Genomic DNA, 24241 nt, shown 5'->3' with positions numbered 1-24241 from the left:
TGTGGTTGACAAATTACCCAGCACCTATGATCTCTTGAGAAAGTTGACTGGATCAACAAGGGTGCAGCCATACACGAATGTGGGAGTGGATCCACCCACATCTTTCAGCTTCCTCCCTAAATTTCTTATCACACACTCCAACAGATAGGTAATTTCCTATCAAGCTTTCACGTCAAATCCTGAAATATCATTTTATATACTAAGTATGCTGTTCAATACCTCCCTCACATCACACAGCATATGTTTTGGCTATCTATATTGAAAAAAATAAGTATTCAGGGTTCTCATCAGAATGGATTAAAAAGAATAAACAGAGCTAAATGCAATGAAAAAAATGAACTAGCAAGGTAATATACACATATATACTAAAAATATCTCAAAGTAACATTTACTTAGCAATTAGCAGATAAAACAAACTTATGTACACAAGCAAGACAAACTGGACTTCACTGACGCAGCATCCAACAAATGCCTACAAAATGAGTATGGACCATAGTCCATGATGTGCTGACATAAGAATTCTGTGTTTAGCTTACACATGCATTTGATTTGCACACATGATATTTCAAGATACTATTTCTAGTATTTACGGTGTACATGAATAAAATGAGTCTTCAATCAATTAACCACAACACTCATGACATTACCCACAAGAGTTCATGACAATTAAATTTAATCACTTTCTGCAGAGTACACAAGAATAATAACGATATTATTTAACACTAATAGCATTCTAAAATAAGAAATTTATACTAGATATTTAATGGCATTGTCACATTTCAAAACTGTAAAAGGATCTACCCATTTAGTCACATGGCATATATGTGTCAAAATCTAAATCATAAATCTATCACATAACAAAATTATATTGTTGTATGAACCTGCAAATTTAGTGTATATTTTCTTCCAGACTAGGGATCACTACACATCCATGTTCAAAGGTCTTGTCTTCTATACTAAAAATTAAAAGTATCCGAGATTTTACCAATTTGCTTTGCTTACCTGTAGCTCCTCTTATCTTTACACCTACAATGGGCATTTCCACAAAATTCTTACTATACTTGGTATTGTCTCTAAATTGTTCAGATACACCACAAATTGGGCTATCTGTATCAATCAAACAGTTGCCTTCCCATTAATCAGTCTTAATTTTTAATGTAAGGACAGCCAAAATCTGAATAATCCTCTTTGTTGTCAGACACTTCACACAAGAGATCACTTTCAATTTCGTCAAATGCTACATCCACACAGTCAGCTTTACAGGTCTCATAACATTACTTTGATTACTCATGTTGTAAGGTAAAGATTAGACACAATGAACAGATTCCATGGCACAATTAACATCACTTGTTACAGAAGGAACACAAAACACATTACTGTCAAAATTGCACTTCCTGCTTAGATGTTCTTTCACTTCATTCCACCAATTGAGATGCAAATTTTGAACAGCCACAGCTAACTTATTCCAGAATGCACCATTATCTACGTTATCATCAATCTGGTCCCAAACAAACTTCAAAAACTTTTCACCTTTATTCTCCAGGCTCACACTTACCTTACCTTTACTGTCTGGATCATTACTCTGCATGACATTAATGATAAACTGTTTTGACTGGACTGGTATACCATGACCCTCACATACAATATTACATACCCCACTTACCTTAACTGTATTGTCAATGTCATTTATAAATAACTCTAAAACTGCATTATTCTTAAACTCCACAAATACCTGATACTCATCAGCATCATATTCCTCCAAAATTACTTCGTCATCAACATCACTGACAATACAAGTCTCATCTCCATCAAAGTCACTTACCTCACCTACGTTCATCTGCAGTAAGCCATCAGTCTCAAGACTTACCAACCTCAGTTACTTCACAGCTGTTGTTCACATCTACATCGAAAATATCACCTAGTTCAGATCCAATACAGTCATCACCTGTTTTCCACCCAAGATGTAAGTGCTACATCACCATAATTAAACATAGTATCCCAAAACTTTTGATCAAAACATAAATGAGAAATCTGATATTCCTTCTGTTCAATTTCAGATACATGTGCAATATCATTAACATTGTTATTATTGTCTAATTGCAAGTGTAACTTGGGAGTCATGTGCTTGTTATGTTTTCTCCCCCAAAACTGTAGCCTTTCACTGAGGCGAACTGCTGTTTCCTGAGTAACTACTTCTATGGTTGTTTCTTCTTCTGAAATGCCCATGGTTATCCCCATGTTCAGAACTTCTCTCTCTGGTGACACTTTGATCCTGATAGAAGTTACCATTATTTCTGTTTCTGTGATTACTCCCATTGTGATTTCCATCATTCCTATTATTATGGTACATACTTCTTTCTACTGTCCTATCCAGCCTGTCAACATATCATAAAAATTGTTCTAGACAATCATCAGGTCTGTGCACTAAATCTCACTGCAGTCTTTCTGGTAATCTCCTTTTAAGTGCATCAATCAAGACAATTTTGTCAAATGGTTTGTCAAGATGTGCTGATTTTTTTTAAGTTGGTTCTTACAAAACTCTTTAAAAGTGCTGTCCCTATTCCTATAATTAAGACCATTCAAAAATTCACTTCTGATTCTCCCCTGTTCTGTTTCTGACCAAAATTTATTTAAAAATCTTTTCTCAAAGTTCTGATATGTTTCCCACTGACTTAAATTTAAATTTACCCATAACAGAGTTTCACCTCCAAGAAATCTTTTAACAAATTTAATTTTTTGATTGTCATTCATGCCTGACACAAAACTATCTCTGCAGTAGTGCAGAAGATCCACTGGATGTAAATTATTTGATGGAAAACTTTTGATAGGAGTGTTGGACCATGTAGTACCATTGTTTGAACACAGATTTTAGTTAATATAAATTTTCTGAACTGCTGAAAATTTTGATCTAAAACAGTTACATTCATTTGCATATTGTTTTCTACATTTAAAATTTTTTGGATTAAACTGGCAATATTTTGTTGGTTTCTTCCTTCTATGCCCTTGTGTTCAACACTGATGTCATCAACATTCTTTGATTGTTTCACTGACTCAGCAACAAACTCATTTTCTAAAATAATAAATTTATTTTCTGAAACATCAACTTTTTCATTCACACTTTGTAACCCCTCTGATAACCCATTTTTTAACTCTAAAATTTGATTACTAAGTTGATCTATCTGATCTTGTACTCTGTCCATTTTGCTATTGTTTTCAGTTCTTATTTCAGTTAACTGATCATTAACTGCACTAAATTTGCTATTGTTATCTGTCTCCATTTCCTCTAGTTTTGCCAAAATTAACTGCAAAACATAAACCATTACTGTTTCTTTACTGACTATGATTTCACTCAACTCAAACATGTCCTGACAGTATCCTGCAATCCTGCAGCTTTCCTTTCTACCTCACTTTTGCTTTTGTCCCTATTCATTTTTGTTAACAAGCACACCAATCCACAAACAAATTAACTTCAAAAGTCATTTGTACTTATCTTTCCTTTTTGATGTCCATGGTTGTAGTCGTAAAGTCTTCATAACTTTCATTCGATCTGGTCCATCATTATTGGCAGTACATCATCACTGTTGATATAGAGATCCTTTGTTGAGCAACCTTCATTTTTTTGCTCCATGTGGTCAAAAATTTATTCATAGATAAATTTCAAAAATCAATGAACTAAAGCAATTTCTGCAACGTACAAAACTTCATTATTAGTGAATTAGTCATGGATGACGCCCACATTTGTAATCTACCCCCTCCTTCCTAGTTGCAGCTGTTGTCCACATTAGTCTTTTATGAAGATTCAAGAGGAGCAAAGATTACAATAAACTTTCTAATTTACTTATCTTTTCATGTAGAGTTGGCTTCAGTTCTTCTTGTCTAGGGGTTTGATTCTTCAAGCTGAAATTCTCACATTTGAGGTCCTCATGATTGAATTGATCTAAATAGACTTGAAGATTGTTGTTGCAGAATTTTTGTTGTTATGTTAATATATGTTCTCACATTTTAGTATATCATAGTCTTTTGATTTTTCACATTAACAAAGCCAAAATTACACTGTTCACACAAAATATGTCTGATCACCTCAGAGGCATGCTTACTACTGCCCTCACTCAGTGGAAATAACAATACGAGGGTGGTCCCATAAGTATCCTACCCAACAAAGAAAACTGAAAAATTTTGGAAAAAAATGGATTTATTTTTCAGCATAATCTCATTTCAGTTCTGTACCCTTTTTATAATGAGAACTGTGTAACTCCTCAAAATAGCCATTAACTGCCAACATCACGTCTTCATTTGTTGAAATTCTTCGACGACCGAGCCATTTTTTCAAGTTTGGGAACAGAAAATAATCTGAGCGGCTAAATCCGTTTGGTTGGTTTGGTTAGTTTGTTTAAGGAAGGGGGGAAGGGGCCAACTGCGAGGTCATCGGTCCCTTGTTTCCAGTAAAATAATTACACAAGGGAAAGAAGAAAAGAAAGGAGATGTACAGCACAATAACAGGAGAATGGAAGAACCAAAAGAATGACAGGAGGACAACCAACACTACTATGGACAAAAGAGGAAAAGAAAACCACAGAGAGAAGCAAGAAACAGGTAGAAGGGATAAAAACAAGAGAGCAGATGACCGTGGCTGGCCGACCACGAGAATACAAAGAAAAAGCTAGCCACTCTGCAACACATTAAAACCTCCAGCCTACAAGCATTAGAGTGGAGAACCAAAGAGACAAAGGACATGTGCAAAAACTGTACAGAGTGATAAAAACCCACCGTCACATATAAAACATAAAAACTAAATTGGCCGATGAGCCATTGTCAGCTAAAATTAATGGCAATGAGTCCGGTAACTGAAGAGTCCATCACAGGGCAGCCAAAGAAGGACAGCTCACCAAGATATGGGCCACTGTCAGCCAGGCACCGCACTGACACTGAGGTGGGTCATCTCGGTGCAGGAGGTAGCTGTGTGTCACCCAAGCGTGGCCAATGCGGAGACGACAGAGAACCACAGAGTCCCTGTGAGATGCCTGTGTGGAGGTCTTCCACACATTTTTAGTCTCCTTAATGGCATGCACTTTGTTGTGCATACTAAGGTTATGCCATTTCGTCTCCCAAAGCTGCAAAACCTTGCAGCATTGTACTGAACACAGGTCAGTTGCAGAGAAGCCGAGCTCCATAAGCGGTTTCCGCATAGCCTCTTTGATCACCCTGTCGGCAAGTTCGTTGCCTGGGATTCCGATGTGACGTGGGGTCCAGACAAACACTACTGAACACCTGGACAATTTCAGGGCATAGATGGACTCCTGGATGGTTGCTAACAAAGGACAACGAGGTTAGCACTGGTCAATAGCTTGTAGGCTGCTCGAGGAGTCAGTACACAGAAGAAACGACTACCGAGGGCATGAACGGATGTGCTCGAGAGCACGAGATATAGCCACCAGCTCGGCAGTGAAAACACTGCAGCCATCAGGCAAGGAATGCTGTTCAATATGTCCTCCATGGACATACATGAAGCTGAAATGATCATCAGCCATCGAGCCATCAGTGTAAACCACTTCATGGCCTCGGTACATGTCAAGAATCGAGAGGAAGTAGCAGTGGAGAGCCGCGGGGTTAACTGAGTTCTTAGGGCCAAGTATAGGTGGTAAATTCAAGGACTCCAGTTCGGCAAGAAGGGATCGGACATGAACTACAATTGGAATCCCTGTCCTGGGCCGCCAATGTGGGAGATGAACCACCATGTGTGGGAAAAGCAGACGGTAATTTGGAGCACGGGAGAACTATGAACATGTGCAACATAACTGGTCAGCAGTTGTGCATGCCTAAGCTGCAGTGGAGGGACTCCAGCGTCAACCAGGATGCTGGTCACCAGACTCATCCTAAAAGCTCCTGTCACTAGGTGAGTGCCACAGTGGGTTGAGAAAATGCAATGCTGAGAGTGCCACTGAACCATAAACCAGACTCCCATACTCAAGGCGAGATTGAACAAGGGCTCTGTAGAGCTGCAGCAGCGTAGAGCGATCCGCACCCCAGTTGTTGTTGCTCAGGCAGCGGAGGGCATTTAGAGGTGCTGCCAGCACTTCTGCTTAAACTGACAAAAGTGAGGAAGCGAAGTCAACTGGGCATCAAAAACCAGTCCTAAGAATCAATATGTCTCCACTACAGTGAGTGGATCATCATTAAGGTAAAGTTCTGGTTCCGGATGAACTGTATGACACTGACAGAAGTGCATAACACATGACTTTGTGGCCAAAAACTGGAACCGTGGGCTAGAGCCCATGACCCTGCCTTATGGATGGCTCCCTGTAGGTGCTGCTCAGCAACATCAGTACTGGTGGAGCAGTACAAAATGCAGAAGTCGTCTGCATACAGAGAAGGTGAGACGGACGGCCCTACAGTTGCTGCTAGACCATTAATGGTCACTAAAAATAGAGATACATTCAATACAGAGCCCTGCGGGACCCCATTCTCCTGGATATGGGGGGAACTATGGGAGGCACCAACTTAGACATGGAAAGTACAAAGCGACAGGAAATTTTGGATAAAAATTGGGAGCGGGCCTCGGAGACCCCACTCGTACAATGTGGCAAGGTCAATGATGCCAGGTCATGTCATACGCTTTTTGTAAATCAAAAAGATGGCAACCAGGTATTGGCATCTGGAAAAGGCTATTCAGTTGGCAGACTCGAGGGACACAAGATTATCAGTGGTAGAGCGACCCTGGTGGAAGCTGCCCTGACATGAGCCAGTAGGCCACATGGCTCCAGGACCCAACCCAATGGCTGACACACCATACATTACAGCAGATTACAAAGAATGTTGGTGGGACTGATCAATTAAAGCTTACAAAGAACATTGGTGAGGGTGATGGATTAAAGCCAGATCCAAAGAAAGTGGAAGTGATACAGCAATATCCACAACCAAAGACTACAACACAATTGAAGGCATTCCTGGGTTTAAGTGGAAATTATCATTGATTTTTAAGTAATTGCAGTAAAATGGCAAAGCCATTATATGACATCTTGAAAAAGGGAGCTGTCTATACATGGAGAACAGAACAAGAAGAAGCGTTTCAACAACTGAAGGAAAAGTTGTTGAACCCTTCAATACTGAATTATTCTGATTTTAATAAAGACTTTATAGTCACAACTGATGTGAGTCTGAGCTGTATAGGAGCATTTTAAGTCGGGGCATACTTGGTAGTGAGAGAAATTACAGTACTATTGAGAGGGAAATGTTGGTCATATGTTGGGTGATCAAATCATTCCAACCTTATTTGTTCAGGCACAAGTTTACAATTTGTACGAATCTTAAGCCACAAATGTGAATCAGCAGTGCCTCAGATCAGCTGTTTAAATTCTGGATAAAATTGGAGGAGTATGATTACCAAATTATCTATAAAGGCAGTAAAAGGAATTTGGTTGCAGATGTCCTCTCAAGAATATGGAACATCAGGGCAACTGAAATAATGATACAAAACATCCTGCAAGGAATGTTAATGAGCAAGAACCAGGTGATAACACAGAGTCAAACGTGACCATGAATGACCAAGAGACCATGACAGATGTTCCCAAAGGGTGACATGACAGCGATTCAGCGTAAGGATAGTTTAAGTCAGAAAGACAAATTGAAAATTCTTAAACAGTATCATGTCTCCCCAGTTGGTGGACACCAAGGCATAGACAGACCTATAAGAACAAGTCAAAAAGTATTTTACCAGAGATGGTGCAAAAGCTGATATCAAGCAGCATATTTGCAAATGCGAAAGCTGTCAAAGGAATAAGATAAAGCAAAATATATTAAAGATGCCTATGATCATAAACCCCAGAACACATGTTCGAACATTGTAATGTGTATATTGTAGGCCCACTCACTCAAATACATCTACGTAATAAATATATACTTATCTTTCAAGGTGCCTTAACCAAATTTTTAATAGCAAAACTGATCAAACAGCAAGATGCAGAAACAGTCACTAGAGTACTGGTAGAGAAGAAGTACAATATATTGCCGATATTACTCAGTGACATGGATAGTAATTTTATGAGTGAAACAATGCATCAGGTATGCAGATTACTATATAGACAAAATCAATACTACCAGTTATCACCCACAAGCCAAAGGAGCATTAGAACGAACCCATTGTACCACAATACGTTGACACAGATCAACTAAATTGGGACACTTGGGTTCCATATGCAATGTTGTATTTAATACCATGCCTCATAGTACAACAATCTATACTCCACAGAACTGTTCTTTGGAAGAGTATATAATGTGCTGGAAGTATTAAAGAAAAAGCTGGCAGAGGCCATCTACAATCACAATAATTATGTAATTAATTTGAAGATAAGGTTGAGAATAATGTATCAGAATGCAAGAGCAGTAATGGCCCAAATGAAAATAAAAAACAAAGAATATTATGATAAGACACAGAATCCAAAAACGCTCTGACAAGATGGTAAAGTTTTTCTGTTTGATGAAAGCATGCAACGTGGTCGCTCTAAAAAGTTAGTCAGTGGCGCAGTCCAAACACTGTTATTGAAGTTAAAGGACCCAATGTAGTCATTCCGTTAAGACAAAACAAATGTCTAAAAGTGCGTGCCAAAAGATTAACAGTTCTTTTAATTTACAGGGTCATGGTAATGCACTCAAGAATAGGATTGGCCATCCTAGTTTTTGGCATTACATCAGTAGTGCAACAGCAAGACTTGCTAGTGACAGAATTTCAGTCATCCTTAGGATTATATTATAATGACAAAAGTATGGGCAGTCTGTACAGTGTCACCCTGAAGAATTGTAAGTTATTTTAATCTATCAGAATTAAGTAGAAATTTGAATCAACCAAAAATTGTTTATCAAGAGATGTCGATTTTTGCCATAAGAAATTGTTACAACTTAATAAGAGCACCTTCAAATGTACTAGTGCAAAACAGGCTTTATGTTGGGATGTACACAAGGTATAAAATTCACAAAGTGTAACTGAGCAGTTAGCTAGACATGAGCACAAGATTAAAAAGTTCAGAATTCTAAATTTTGTTGGAGATATAAGCAAGGTACCATTTGGGACTTTGGATGAAAATGATGCTGCCTATTTTAAGGATAAGATCAACAATCTGGTTGATTTGGGGGAGGGGACCAAACACTGAGGTCATCGGTCCCATCGGATTAGGGAAGGATGGGGAAGGAAGTCAGCTGTGCGCTTTTAAAGGAACCATCCTGGCTGTTGCCAGAAGCAATTTAGGGAAATCGCAGAAAATGTAAATCAGGATGGCTGGATGCAGGTTTGAACTATTCTTGTAGGGGACAAAAATAATTATTACAATTATCAAAACAACAGGTAATGATCATCAAGGCCATTTTACATAGTTTTAATCATACTGTTAGATCAATTGCAAGAAATTAGAAGATTATTGCAGAAGGAATGCTGAAGCTAAAGCAATGTGTTGAAGGGTAAATTGGCTGGGAAAATAGCAGGAAAGTTAAAGGGGGGAGGCACTGTCATGAGTGGTAAAATACCAGTGGTTATAGGGTTCAGAAAAAGACCCTTTTTTAGGGTAGGGAGGACAGCAAGAAAGCAAATTTTAAGAGTGGTTAGAACTGAGACAAACCTTCAGTTTGAGAAAGAAATCAAAAAACATAATTCCAGCTTATTACATCAGTATAAATAGCCACTGGTTAAGAATTTTCAACAGTCAGCAGATATTTTAACTCAGTCAATGTGAAATGTCAGCTATCTTTATTGCATCAAAATATTCAAGGACTGAGAAATAAAATTAATGAATTAACTATCTGCATAGATGAATTAGAGTCTTCAAACCCAGCTGACATAATCTGCCTCTCTGAACATCATGTGACCACTGGTATAAAAGTTTTAAGTGTTACAGGGTTTAGGTTAGCATCTCACTTTTGTAGATCAGAAATAGAGAAAGGAGGAGTTACCACATTCATCAGGAACTGTCATAAATTTAAAAACATAGACATTCATAAATTTTGCCTAGAACAGCATATGGAAGCATGTGCAACAGAATTAGAATTCCACAAAGAATCCTTCATAATATTAAGTGTATATCGAGCACCTGTAGGTAACTTTAATCTGTTTGTAAACCACCTTGAAGCTGTACTGGCCCATTTAACAACCAAAAACAAAGAAATAGTGGTTGCTGGTGATTTCAATGTAGATTTCCTTAAAGACTCTCCCAATAAGAACTTATTTGAGTTAGTAACACTATCATTCAACGTAATTCCCACTGTAAAGTTCCCCACTAGGATAGTCACTTGCTCACAAACAGCCATTGATAATATCTTTATAGAAAAGTCCAATGAACACAATTATATTACAAAACCAATAGTCAATGGCCTCTCAGACCATGACATGCAGTTTCTTCTGTTAAATGTTAATACTGAACAGGATATAAAATCTGTTAAATCTGAGCTCAAGAAGGTAATCAGTAAGCCAAAAATTGATTATTTTAGGACACTCCTCAGAGACATTCACTGGACTGATGTTTACAGTGCTCATGGCATGAATGAAAAATATAACATTTTTGCTAATAAATTGCTTCCTTATTCGAACACTGCTTTCACCCAAAACTTACCAAGGTTAGAGCAAAGTCTACAAAGAAGCCATGGATTACTCGAGGAATAGGGGTATCTTGTAAAATAAAAAGAAAACTGCATCTGTCAATCCGACACATTTCCAATGTTGATGCTATAGCACATTATAAGAAATACTGCAAAATATTAAAGACTGTAATACGGATGTCAAAGCAAATATATTACAAGGAAAAGATAGCCATATCAGAAAACAAAATAAAGACAATATGGGATATAGTGAAGGAGGAGACCAGTAGAACTAGACATGAAGAGGAACAAATAGCATTAAGAGTAAATGATACATTGGGGACAGATGTGTATAGTGTTGCAGAACTTTTTAACAAACATTTTATAACTGTTACTGAAAAGATGGGGTTGTCAGGTTCAGTAGATGCTGCTATGGAATACCTCAGACCAGACATTTCAACTAACTTCCATAATATGAATTTGACCCTCACTACCCCAACAGAAATAATGTCCATCATAAAATCTTTAAAATCAAAAACATCTAGTGGGTATGATGAAATATCAACAAAGTTAATTAATGAATGTGATTCTGAGCTAAGTAACATATTAATCTATCTGTGTAACCAGTCATTTATCAGTGGAATATTTCCTGAATGGCTGAAATATGCTGAAGTTAAACCACTGTATAAGAAGGGAGATAAGAAATAGCATCAAATTTCCGTCCAATTTCAATGTTGCCAGCATTCTCAAAAATTTTCGAAAAAATAATGTACAGTCGTCTTTATAACCATCTTATTTCAAATAACATACTGTCAAAGTCACAGTTTGGATTTCTAAAAGGTTCTGATATTGAGAAGGCTATTTACACTTACAGTGAAAATGTGCTTAATTCATTAGACAAAAAATTGTAGGCAACTGGTATGTTTTGTGATCTGTCAAAGGCATTCGACTGTGTAAAACACAATATCCTTTTAAGTAAATTAGAATATTATAGTGTAACAGGAACTGCTGCAAAATGGTTAAATTCTTATATCTCTGGCAGGAAACAAAGGGTGTTATTAGGGAAAAGACATGAATCAAGCTATCAGGCACCATCCAACTGGGAACTAATTACATGTGGGGTCCCACAAGGTTCCATTTTGGGGCCCTTACTTTTTCTTGTGTGTATCAATGACCTTTCATCAGTAACATTACCAGATGCCAAGTTCGTTTTGTTTGCCGATGATACAAACATTGCAATAAATAGCAAATCAAGTGTAGTCTTAGAAAGATCAGCCAATAAAATATTTGTGGACATTAATCACTGGTTCCTAGCCAATTCTTTGTCACTAAACTTTGAAAAAACACATTACATGCAGTTCAGAACTTGTAAGGGGTGTCCCACGAGTATATGTCTAACATACGATGACAAGAAGATAGAAGAAGTGGATAGTGTTAAATTCTTGGGATTACAGCTTGATAATAAATTCAACTGGGAGGAGCACACCACAGAACTGCTGAAGCGTCTTAACAAATCTCTGTTTGCAATGCAAATTTTGTCAGACATAGGGGATATAAAAATGAAAAAGCTGGCATACTATGCTTACTTTCATTCGATAATGTCATATGGGATTATTTTTTGGGGTAATTCATCAAGCCAAGCTAAAGTTTTCCAGGCACAAAAACGTGCAGTAAGAGTTATATGTGGTGTGAACTCAAGAACATCCTGCAGAAGCCTGTTTAGGGAACTAGGGATACTAACTACTGCTTCCCAATATATTTATTCCTTAATGAAATTTGTCATTAAAAATATATCACTTTTTCAAACCAACAGCTCAATTCATGGAATCAATACTAGAAATAAGAATAATCTTCACAAGGATTTAAAGTCACTTAGTCTTGTACAAAAAGGTGTGCATTATTCGGAACACACATTTTCAATAACTTGCCAGCAGCCATAAAAAGCTTAACAACCAATAAAATTCAGTTTAAGAGAAGCCTAAAGGATTTATTGGTGGCCAACTCCTTCTACTCCATTGATGAATTTCTTAGTAAAACCAACTGATTTGTATCTAAGTACAATATAACTTCTGAACAATATCAGTGCAGTAAAGTGTTCATTGAAAATGTGTGTGTGTGTGTGTGTGTGTGTGTGTGTGTGTGTGTGTGTGTGTGTGTGTGTGTGTAAGTATAATCTAACTTCTGCACCATTTCAGTGCAGTAATGTGTTCATTGTAAATAAGTATCTGCCACGAGTAATGAGTATGATGGGCAAACATCTATTAGGCGCACTACGAATGTAGTGGTGTGGACATGTTGGGAATGTGGATCTCACGGGGAGCGTGCAAGGGATAAGTCCCTGCAGACGCACTATCCTCTGTGCCCGCGGTGGCTCAGATGGATAGAGCGTCTGCCATGTAAGCAGGAGATCCTGGGTTCGAGTCCCGGTCGGGGCACACATTTTCAACATGTCCCCAATGAAGTACATCAATGCCTGTTTGCAGCTAGGGTGTCCATTTAATTATCATTTCATTTCTAGCAAAGCTGCATGGTCATCCATGGTAACTGTTCTTTCGGGAACAGATACTACCGTCATATATATTATAGTAGTTGTATTACATGATTATTACCTTATAAATAAATAAAAAACTTTTATTTTAAATTCAGTGCATTAGTATTTGTAAAATGACTCTTTCATATAGTGTTCATTAAAAAATGACGATCATTCCACTTGGGACCTGTGGAATCGTACATTAGCTTGTTTGTTTTAGTTGTAAATATTTGTCATGTATTGTTTTTCTGACATGTTCCACATCCTGGAGGACCTCCTCACTATGGATCAATTGGAATGAAAAAAAAAAAAGTATGAAAATACCACTGATCGATGGCTGCAAAAAATTACTATTTCTGTCACTCTAAATGAGCACCTTATACAGTTAACATCTATATATCTATATTTAATGAATTGGAACAAGAGTATGATTTGTTAACCACAGCAATAGTAAATGCACAGCAGGGTATCTTGGAACTGCATTTAATTAATCCCATACAGGTAGTTAAATATTTGGAACTAACTAAAGATGAAATTAAAGACAAGCAATTTCCTTTAGCACTTATTACAGAAATAAAGGTAATTGACTTAGATGTATTTATTGCTGGAAATATATTGAGTTATTTGTTAAATATCCTATTAGTTGACACCAGCATACTTCATGTTTATAGGCTGTGGCCATTACCAGTCAAAATAGGTAGCACTAAAATAATGTACATGTATATAGCTCTGGAAAAGAAAATTCTATTAAGGGGTAATGCTAAGAGACAATAAGAAAAATGAAGTAATGAGCAAATATTATGTAATAAGACTGAACCAAATCTTAGCATCTGTAAACAAACCTTTGTCTTGTTATCTACCTATGACCAAGAAGTGTGTGAAGTAAGAATGCTTCAACCTGTTACTAAGATTCCTGACAATTGTATACAAAAATACATTGTGTTAAATGAGAGTGTATAGATGCAGATTAGAGGTAATGAATGGCTATTTGTAGTGCCTAACGAAGAAGGATTTACAATTTTGTGTAACGACCAATAACCATCCAACACAGCTATTAGCAGAACAGGTAAATTAAAGTTCACGAGTAAATGTAAAGGGTATGGAACTCAGATGCTGATAGAGTCTGAACATATCACTACACTGAATGTCGCAATTAATAATATTGGTACCTAACTTCAACATGGATACTGATTGTTGTCTAGTGAACTAAGGAAAACTAAATTACCTTTTTACTTAACTATTGCACTCGTAGTAAGAAACTAGATGATATGACGCCTGCAGGACATAAACAAGATGAGTTAGAAAGTGAAGTTTCATATCAATGAAGAACTGTACTTAATTTGTTCACAGTTGATAATATATCCACTTGGGATTATGTGGGGTCAAGTATAGTCATATTAATCATGATGTTATGTATTTGTAGACATTGTAAATGTAGTTGAGATTATTTTAAATTCTTCTGTAGAACGTGGGAGATGACTGTTGTCCCAGAATCTGAGTGAGAAATAAAATTGTGAGCTGGTGCAATATTAAGCCAGTCAGGTTGAAAGGGTTACCGTTGAGGTCATGCCAAGTTGATATGAGAGCAGACCAAGTGAAACAATATTATGGGAATGGCCCTGCACTCCAAAAAAGATTTTGATGTCGAGCAAATAAATCCATTAATGTTATTTTCAAAACTATAAGTGTCAATGAGATACCGTGCATATTCTTGCAACTGGCTAATCATATATATATATATATATATATATATATATATATATATATATGAATATAATAGAGGGAAACATTCCACGTGGGAAAAATATATTTAAAAAGAAAGATGATGAGACTTACCAAACAAAAGCGCTGGCAGGTCGATAGACACACAAACAAACACAAACATACACACAAAATCTAGCTTTCGCAACCAACGGTTGCCTCGTCAGGAAAGAGGGAAGGAGAAGGAAAGACAAAAGGATATCCTTTTGTCTTTCCTTCTCCTTCCCTCTTTCCTGACGAGGCAACCGTTGGTTGCGAAAGCTAGATTTTGTGTGTATGTTTGTGTTTGTTTGTGTGTCTATCGACCTGCCAGCGCTTTTGTTTGGTAAGTCTCATCATCTTTCTTTTTATATATATATATATATATATATATATATATATATATATATATATATATATATATATATATATATATATATATATATATATATGGTTATAATAGAAGGAAACATTCCATGAAGGAAAAATATACCTAAAAACAAAGATGATGTGACTTACCAAATGAAAGTGCTGGCAGGTCAACAGACACACAAACGAACACAAACATACACACAAAATTCAAGCTTTCGCAACAAACTGTTGCCTCATCAGGAAAGAGGGAAGGAGAGGGAAAGACGAAAGGATGTGGGTTTTAAGGGAGAGGGTAAGGAGTCATTCCAGTCCCGGGAGCGGAAAGACTTACCTTATGGGGAAAAAAGGACGGGTATACACTCACACACACACACACACACACACACACACATCCATCCACACATATACAGACACAAGCAGACATATTTAAAGACAAAGACAAAAGACAAAGACAAAGAGTTTCACTGTTTGTGTATCTTTTATGTGTTCAAGAAATTTGACAAACAAATGCTTTCTGTATGTAATATTGTATATTTTGTAATCATCTTGTATCTTTTGTGTCAGGGGGTTGCAAATTTTGATAATTGTGTGTAATCGTATATTTTGTGTCAGAAACTTGTTAACTGTGATCAAAGGAATGAACAGGAAAATTGAATACTTGTCTTACAAGAATGGAATAAGCTGTGTTTATAATTATGGTTTGTAATCAAATCAAGGAAGCACAGAAGAACTGAATAACGTTGTAAAAGAGAAATGTAAGCATGTTATTGTATAAAAGAAGTAATCAATAAAGAACAAGCTCGCTTGAGAGAGAGAGAGAGAGAGAGAGAGAGAGAGAGAGAGAGAGTGTGTGTGTGTGCGTGTGTGTGTGTGTGTGTGTGTGTGTGTGTGTGTTTACTGATGAAGGCTGTGGCAGAAAGCTATATGTGAGTGTCTTTTAATCATGGTTGTCTGCAACTTGGCGTGCCTTTTTTAAAGTAAGCGGCAATCTACCTTTTCCAGCATTGTTGATATTCCTATGTGGAGTTTCCGTTGTTTGAATAAGTTTAAGAGATACATGAAACAAATGAAAATTTTGCTTTCTCACAGATGGAGACTGCAAAATTTTCAACAGGAGGGGGAGGTGTCACAAATAAATTGCAGTTGGGTATAGATTAAGCTGTCTTCATTCAATAGAGACCTGCGATATTGTAACACAATGGTGGAAGTTGCTGCTCACTAGATTCATGTCCTTCGGAGGCCTGGAAAGCCTCCACACACAGGGTGGTTACACAAGTAACAGATCGGAAGAAACCAGAGCTGCGAAGCATGTGATAAGAGTAAGCTTCTATATGGAGGGACTACATGACCAAATGAAGGTCAGAAAGTGTCCAGGGTATAGGAGTTACCTCAGAGGTTGTGAAAATGTTGCATGAGCATATATAAACAACAGCTTGACCAACTTGAGCCGGCCAGGGTGGCCGAGCGGTTCTAGGCTCAACAGTCTGGAACCGCACGACCACTACGGTCGCACGTTCGAATCCTGCCTCGGGCATGGATGTGTGTGATGTCCTTAGGTTAGTTAGGTTTAAGTAGTTCTAAGTTCTAGGGGACTGATGACCTTAGAAGTTAAGTCCCGTAGTGCTCAGAGCCATTTGAACCATAATTTTTTTTTTTTTTTTTTACCAGCTTGAGGGATTCTGTCTTAGACTCTGGCTTCAATGCAGTCTCTGAGTTACTCTTCTAGGTGCAGGACTTATATTTTTGCAGCATCTAGTTGCACAGGAGAAAGAAAGCTGGCGTTCTATGGATTGGAGCGTGGAATGTCAGATCCCTTAATTGGGCAGGTAGGTTAGAAAATTTAAAAAGGGAAATGTATAGGTTAAAGTTAGATATAGTGGGAATTAGTGAAGTTCAGTGGCAGGAGGAGCAAGACTTCTGGTCAGGTGAATACAGGGTTATAAATACAAAATCAAACAGGGGTAATGCAGGAGTAGGTTTAATAATGAATAGGAAAATAGGAATGTGGGTAAGCTACTACAAACAGCATATTGTGGCCAAGATAGATATGAAGCCCACGCCTACCACAGTAGTACAAGCCAACTAGCTCTGCAGATGATGAACAAATTGATGAAATGTATGATGAGATAAAATAAATTATTGAGGTAGTGAAGAGCGACGAAAATTTAATAGTCATGGGTGACTGGAAGTCGATAGCAGGAAAAGGGAGAGAAGGAAGCGTAGTAAGTAAATATGGATTGGGGTAAGAAATGAAAGAGGAAGCTGCCTGGCAGAATTTTGCACAGAGCATAACTTAATCACAGCTAACACTTGGTTCAAGAATCATAAACGAAGGTTGTATACATGGAAGAAGCCTGGAGGTACTATAAAGTATCAGATAGATTATATAATGGTAAGACAGAGATTTAGGAACCAGGTTTTAAATTGTAAGACATTTCCAGGGGCAGATGTGGACTCTGACCACAATCTATTGGTTATGAACTGTAGATTAAAACTGAAGAAACTGCAAAAAGGTGGGAATTTGAGGAGATGGGACCTGGATAAACTGACTAAACCAGAGGTTGTACAGAGTTTCAGGGAGAGCATATGGGAACAATTGACAAAAATGGGGGAAAGAAATACAGTAGAAGAAGAATGGATAGCTTTGAGGGATGAAGTAGTAGCAGAGGATCAAGTAAGTAAAAAAACAAGGGCTAGTATAAATCCTTGGGTAACAGAAGAAATACTGAATTTAATTGACGAAAGGAAAAAATATAAAAAAGCAGTAAATGAAGCAGGCAAAAAGGAATACCAACATCTCAAAAATGAGATCGACAGGAAGTGCAAAATGGCTAAGCAGGGATGGCTAGAGGACAAATGTAAGGATATAGAGAATTATCTCACTAGGGGTAAGATAGATACTGCCTACAGGAGAATTAAAGAGACCTTTGGAGAAAAGAGAACCACTTGTATGAATATCAAGAGTTCAGATGGAAACCCAGTTCTAAGCAAAGAAGGGAAAGCAGAAAGGTGGAAGGAGTATATAGAGGGTCTATACAAGGGCGATGTACTTGAGGACAATATTATGGAAATGGAAGAGGATGTAGATGAAGATGAAATGGGAGATATGATACTGTGTGAAGAGTTTGACAGAGCACTGAAATACTTAAGTCGAAACAAGGACCTGGCAGTAGACAACATTCCATTAGAACTACTGACAGCATTGGGAGAGCCAGCCCTGACAAAACTCTACCGTCTGGTGAGCAAGATGTATGAAACAGGCGAAATACCCTCCGACTTCAAGAAGAATATAATAATTCCAATCCCAAAGAAAGCAGGTGTTGACAGATGTGAAAATTACCAAACTGTCAGTTTAATAAGTCACAGCTGCAAAATACTAATGCAAATTCTTTACAGACGAATGGAAAAACTGGTAGAAGCCGACCTTGGGATAGATCAGTTTGGATTCCGTAGAAATATTGGAACACGTGAGGCAATACTGACCTTAAGACTTATCTTAGAAGCTAGATTAAGGAAAGGCAAACCTACATTGCTAGCATTTGTAGACTTAGAGAAAGCTTTTGACAATGTTGACTGGAATACTCTCTTTCAAATTCTGAAGGTGGCAGGGGTAAAATACAGGGAGAGAAAGGCTATTTACAATTCGTACAGAAACCAGATGGCAGTTATAAGAGTCAAGGGACATGAAAGGGAAGCAGTGGTTGGGAAGGGAGTGAGACAGGGTTGTAGCCTCTCCCCAATGTTATTCAATCTGCATATTGAGCAAGTAGTAAAGGAAACAAAAGAAAAAATTGAAGTAGGTATTAAAATCCATGGAGAAGAAATAAAAACTTTGAGGTTTGCCAATAACATTGTAATTATGTCAGAGACAGCAAAGGACTTGGAAGAGCAGTTGAACGGAATGGACAGTGTCTTGAAAGGAGGATATAAGATGAACATCAACAAAAGCAAAACGAGGATAATGGAATGTAGTCGAATTAAGTTGGGTGATGCTGAGGGAATTGGATTAGAAAATGAGACACTTAAAGTAGTAAAGGAGTTTTGCTATTTGGGGAGCAAAATAACTGATGATGGCTGAAGTAGAGAAGATATAAAATGTAGACTGGCAATGGCAAGGAAAGCGTTTCTGAAGAAGAGAAATTTGTTAACATCGAGTATAGATTTAAGTGTCAGGATGTCGTTTCTGAAAGTATTTGTATGGAGGGTAGCCATGCATGGAAGTGAAACTTGGACGATAAATAGTTTGAACAAGAGGAGAATAGAAGCTTTCGAAATGTGGTGCTACAGAAGAATGCTGAAGATTAGATGGGATGAACACCTAACTAATGAGGAAGTATTGAATAGAATCATGGAGAAGAGGAGTTTGTTGCACAACTTGACTAGAAGAAGGGATCGGTTGGTAGGACATGTTCTAAGGCATCAAGGAATCACCAATATAGTACTGGAGGGCAGCGTGGAGGGTAAAAATCATAGAGGGAGACCAAGAGATGAATACACTAAGCAGATTCAGAAGGATGTGGTTGCAGTAGGTACTGGGAGATGAAGAAGCTGGCACAGGATAGAGTAGCATGGAGAGCTGCATCAAATCTGTCTCAGGACTGAAGACCACAACATCAACAGTTACACAGGGTAGCGATACCTCTCTGTTTTCTGTGTCTCAGTTATATTCACAGTACCTCACAAGCTGGCAGTACATCATAAACTTTACTTTGTACTTCCTTTTTAGAGAAATATTTCCTCTGCATACCAAGTTTCCTTGTCTGAAACCTTTTCAACTAGCAGCTCTAACTCCAGAGAACTACAAGTTGGAAGAGTCCACTTTACCTCTGGAAACATAACATCAAGCTACCTCATTCATGATCCATTCACAGGAATTCACAGATGTTACAATTTGACCTCTAGTCATTCCTGCTTAGCCATTTTGCACTTTACCAATCCTATATTTTAAACGTTTGTATTCCTTTTCACCTGCTTAATTTTTAAATTTTCTCATTTCAACAGCTAGATTCAATATCTCTAGTGTTATCCAACAATTCCTACTAGGCCTTGTCTTTTTACCTATTTGATTCTCTGCTAGCTTCACTATTTCATCTCTTAAAGCTACCCGTTCATCTTCTATTGCATTCCTTCCCCTGTTCTAGTCAACTGTTGTATAATGCTCCCTCTTAAGCTCTCAACACTCTCTGGTTCTTTTAACTTATCCACGTTCCATCTATTTAATTTCCTACCATTTTCCAGTTTCTCCAGTTTTAATCTACAGTTCATAGCCACTAAATTCTACATCTACATCCATACTCCGCAAGCCACCTGACAGTGTGTGGCGGAGGGTGCTTTGTGGTTAGAATCAACACCTTCTCCTGGGAATGGCTTATAATTTAAAATCTGGTTCCTAAATCTCTGTCTAACCATTGTACAATCAATCTCAGACCTTCCAGTATCTCCAGGTCTCTTTCATGTATACATCTTTCTTTGATTCTTAAACCAAGTGTTGGCAATGATTAAATTATGCTGCAAAATTCTACCAGGCGGCTTCCTCTTTCATTCCTTTTCCCAAATCCATATTCATCTACTATTTTTCTCTCTCTTTCTTTTCCTGTTATCAAATTTCAGTTCCCCATCACAGTTAAATTTTTGTCTTTAACTGTGTGAATAATTTCTTTTATCTCATCATACATTTCTTCAATCTCATCATCATCTGTGGAGCTAGTTAGCATGCAACTTGCACTATTGTGGTAGGTGTGGGCTTCATGTCTACCTTGGCTGCTCCCTGCCGCCGTTGGATAAGCAGCTGCAGCAGCAAGTCGTATACTCCTAGCTCACTCATTTGTTACATAGTTTAATTCTTAATTTCTTTGCGTGTTTTTGGTACTTGCATTGTATAATTCATAAATTTCGGGCGTATTACAGTATTTGAGAGTTGTAGCATCGCGTTTTAGTACCTGAAAAGTGTAAAATCGCGTAATCTCCTTCCGCTGCCGAGCAGTGTGTCAGCAGTGCGCAAGTAGCAGCATTACTGCATTTACTAGGCAATCTTGTATTTTAATAACCGTTTAAATTTTGTGTCGATTTGTTTGCGCTCTCTGTGGATTAGTTCAGACGTTCTTTGCACAACAGTTTTTAGCATGGATAGGGACTGCAACTGCTGTGTTCGGATGCAGGCTGAGTTGGCATCCCTTCGCTCCCAGCTTCAGGCAGTGTTGGCTTCGGTCTCACAGCTTGAGGCTGTTGCCAATGGGCATCACTGTGGGGGTCCGGATGGGGGTTTGTCAGGGACGGCCAGCTCGTCCCACGCATCCCCCGATCGGACTACGACTGTGGTTGCCCAGGATACTGCCCGCATTGAGGCTGATCCCTCACCTGTGGTAGAGTGGGAGGTCGTCTCAAGGTGTGGCAGGGGGCGAAAGACATTCCGGAGGGCTGAACGGAAGGCCTCTCCAGTTTGTCTGACGAACCAGTTTCAGGCTCTGTCTCAGGCTGATACTGATCTTCGGCCTGACATGGCTGCTTGTCCTGTTCCAGAGGTTGCCCCTCAGTCTGCAAGATCTGGGCGGTTGCAGAGGGTGGGCTTACTGGTAGTTGGGAGCTCCAATGTCAGGCGTGTAATGGGGCCCCTTAGGGATATGGCAGCAAGAGAGGGGAAGAAAACCAATGTGCACTCCGTGTGGGGGGAGTCATTCCAGATGTGGATAGGGTCCTTCCGGATAACATGAAGGGTACAGGGTGCACCCATCTGCAGGTGGTCCCTCATGTCGGCACTAATGATGTGTGTTGCTATGGATCGGAGGAAATCCTCTCTGGCTTCCGGCGGCTATCTGATTTGGTGAAGACTGCCAGTCTCGCTAGCGGGATGAAAGCAGAGCTCACCATCTGCAGCACCGTCGACAGGACTGACTGCGGACCTTTGGTACAGAGCCAAGTGGAGGGTCAGAATCAGAGGCTGAGACGGTTCTGCAACCGTGTGGGCTGCAGATTCCTCGACTTGCGCCATAGGGTGGTGGGGTTTCGGGTTCCGCTGGATAGGTCAGGAGTCCACTACACGCAACAAGGGGCTACATGGATAGCAGGGGTTGTGTGGCGTGGGCTGGGCAGTTTTTTAGATTAGATGGCCTTGGGCAAGTACAGAAAGGGCAACAGCCTCAATGGGTGCGGGGCAAAGTCAGGACATGCGGGGACCAAGCAGCAATCGGTATTGTAATTGTAAACTGTCGAAGCTGCGTTGGTAAAGTACCGGAACTTCAAGCACTGATAGAAAGCACCGAAGGTGAAATCGTTATAGGTACAGAAAGCTGGCTGAAGCCAGACATAAATTCTGCTGAAATTTTTACAAAGGTACAGACGGTGTTTAGAAAGGCTAGATTGCGTGCAACCGGTGGTGGAGTGTTCGTCGCTGTTAGTAGTAGTTTATCTTGTAGTGAAGTAGAAGTGAATAGTTCCTGTGAATTATTATGGGTGGAGGTTACACTCAGCAACCGAGCTAGGTTAATAATTGGCTCCTTTTACTGACCTCCCGACTCAGCAGCATTAGTGGCAGAACAACTGAGAGAAAATTTGGAATACATTTCACATAAATTTTCTCAGCATGTTATAGTCTTAGGTGGAGATTTCAATTTACCAGATATAGAATGGGACACTCAGATGTTTAGGACGGGTGGTAGGGACAGAGCATCGAGTGACATTATACTGAGTGCACTATCCGAAAATTACCTCGAGCAATTAAACAGAGAACCGACTCGTGGAGATAACATCTTGGACCTACTGATAACAAACAGACCCGAACTTTTCGACTCTGTATGTGCAGAACAGGGAATCAGTGATCATAAGGCCGTTGCAGCATCCCTGAATATGGAAGTTTATAGGAATATAAAAAAAGGGAGGAAAGTTTATCTGTTTAGCAAGAGTAATAGAAGGCAGATTTCAGACTACCTAACAGATCAAAACAAAAATTTCTGTTCCGACACTGACAATGTTGAGTGTTTATGGAGAAAGTTCAAGGCAATCGTAAAATGCATTTTAGACAGGTATGTGGTGAGTAAAATTGTGAGGGATGGGAAAAACCCACCGTGGTACAACAAACAAAGTTAGGAAACTACTGCGAAAGCAAAGAGAGCTTCACTCCAAGTTTAAACGCAGCCAAAACATCTCAGACAAACAGAAGCTAAACGATGTCAAAGTTAGCGTAAGGAGGGATATGCGTGAAGCGTTCAGTGAATTCGAAAGTAAAATTCTATGTACCGACTTGACAGAAAATCCTAGGAAGTTCTGGTCTTACGTTAAATCAGTAAGTGGCTCGAAACAGCATATCCAGACACTCCGGGATGATGAAGGCATGGAAACAGAGGATGACACGCGTAAAGCTGAAATACTAAACAACTTTTACCAAAGCTGTTTCACAGAGGAGGACCGCACTGCAGTTATGCTATTCATACAGCTGCTTCTCTTTTCTCCAAACAGTTCCCTAATTTTCCTGTAGATTGCATCTATCCATCCCACAGTAACACATGCTTTGTTTCTTTTCCTTTTGTCTTTTGCTCTTCTAGTCTCTAATGTTGTATGCATTGTATCCCCTTTTGCCTCATTTGCCTTCTGTGTGTTGATATTTTCTCCTTTCATGAATTAAATTCAATTGCATGTAAGTCAATTATTTCCACTGGGCTTTGTCTTTTTGCCAAATTAATCCTCTGCTGCCTTCATTATTTTGTCTCTCAAAGCTACCCATTCATCACCTACTAAACAATGGAAATCCAGGATGGAATAATGACAATATTATGAAAAGGACAGACTGCTACTCAAAATATTGTGGAGATGCTGAGTCACAGAGAGGCACAACAGAAAGAATGCTAAACAGATAAGCTTTCAGATAAAAGGCCTTCACTGTGCTCACATATGTGTTTTTATTTTCCACTCCAGAAGAAGGCCTCTTGGCCAAATGCTCATCTGTTTAGCAGTCTTTTGTTGTGCCTGTCTGCAACCAACATCTCCACTATACAGTGAGTAGCATCCATCTTTTATGGTATTCCCTTCCCCAATTTCAGTCAATTGTTG

The 24241-nt window shown here is 38.7% G+C and overlaps 1 non-coding gene across 1 annotated transcript; it reads left to right on the top strand.

Moving 5' to 3' along the window:
* Positions 1-12917: 12917 nt before the first annotated feature.
* Trnat-ugu (transfer RNA threonine (anticodon UGU)) lies at positions 12918-12992 on the top strand. Its single transcript has one exon. It is a non-coding gene; the product is annotated as a tRNA-Thr (tRNA).
* Positions 12993-24241: the final 11249 nt, after the last annotated feature.

The sequence above is a fragment of the Schistocerca cancellata genome, chromosome 3 (genome assembly GCF_023864275.1).
Source record: "Schistocerca cancellata isolate TAMUIC-IGC-003103 chromosome 3, iqSchCanc2.1, whole genome shotgun sequence".
NCBI lineage: Eukaryota > Metazoa > Arthropoda > Insecta > Orthoptera > Acrididae > Schistocerca > Schistocerca cancellata.
Note: the sequence above shows the minus strand (reverse complement) of the source record. Positions and strands in the feature narration are given on the sequence as shown.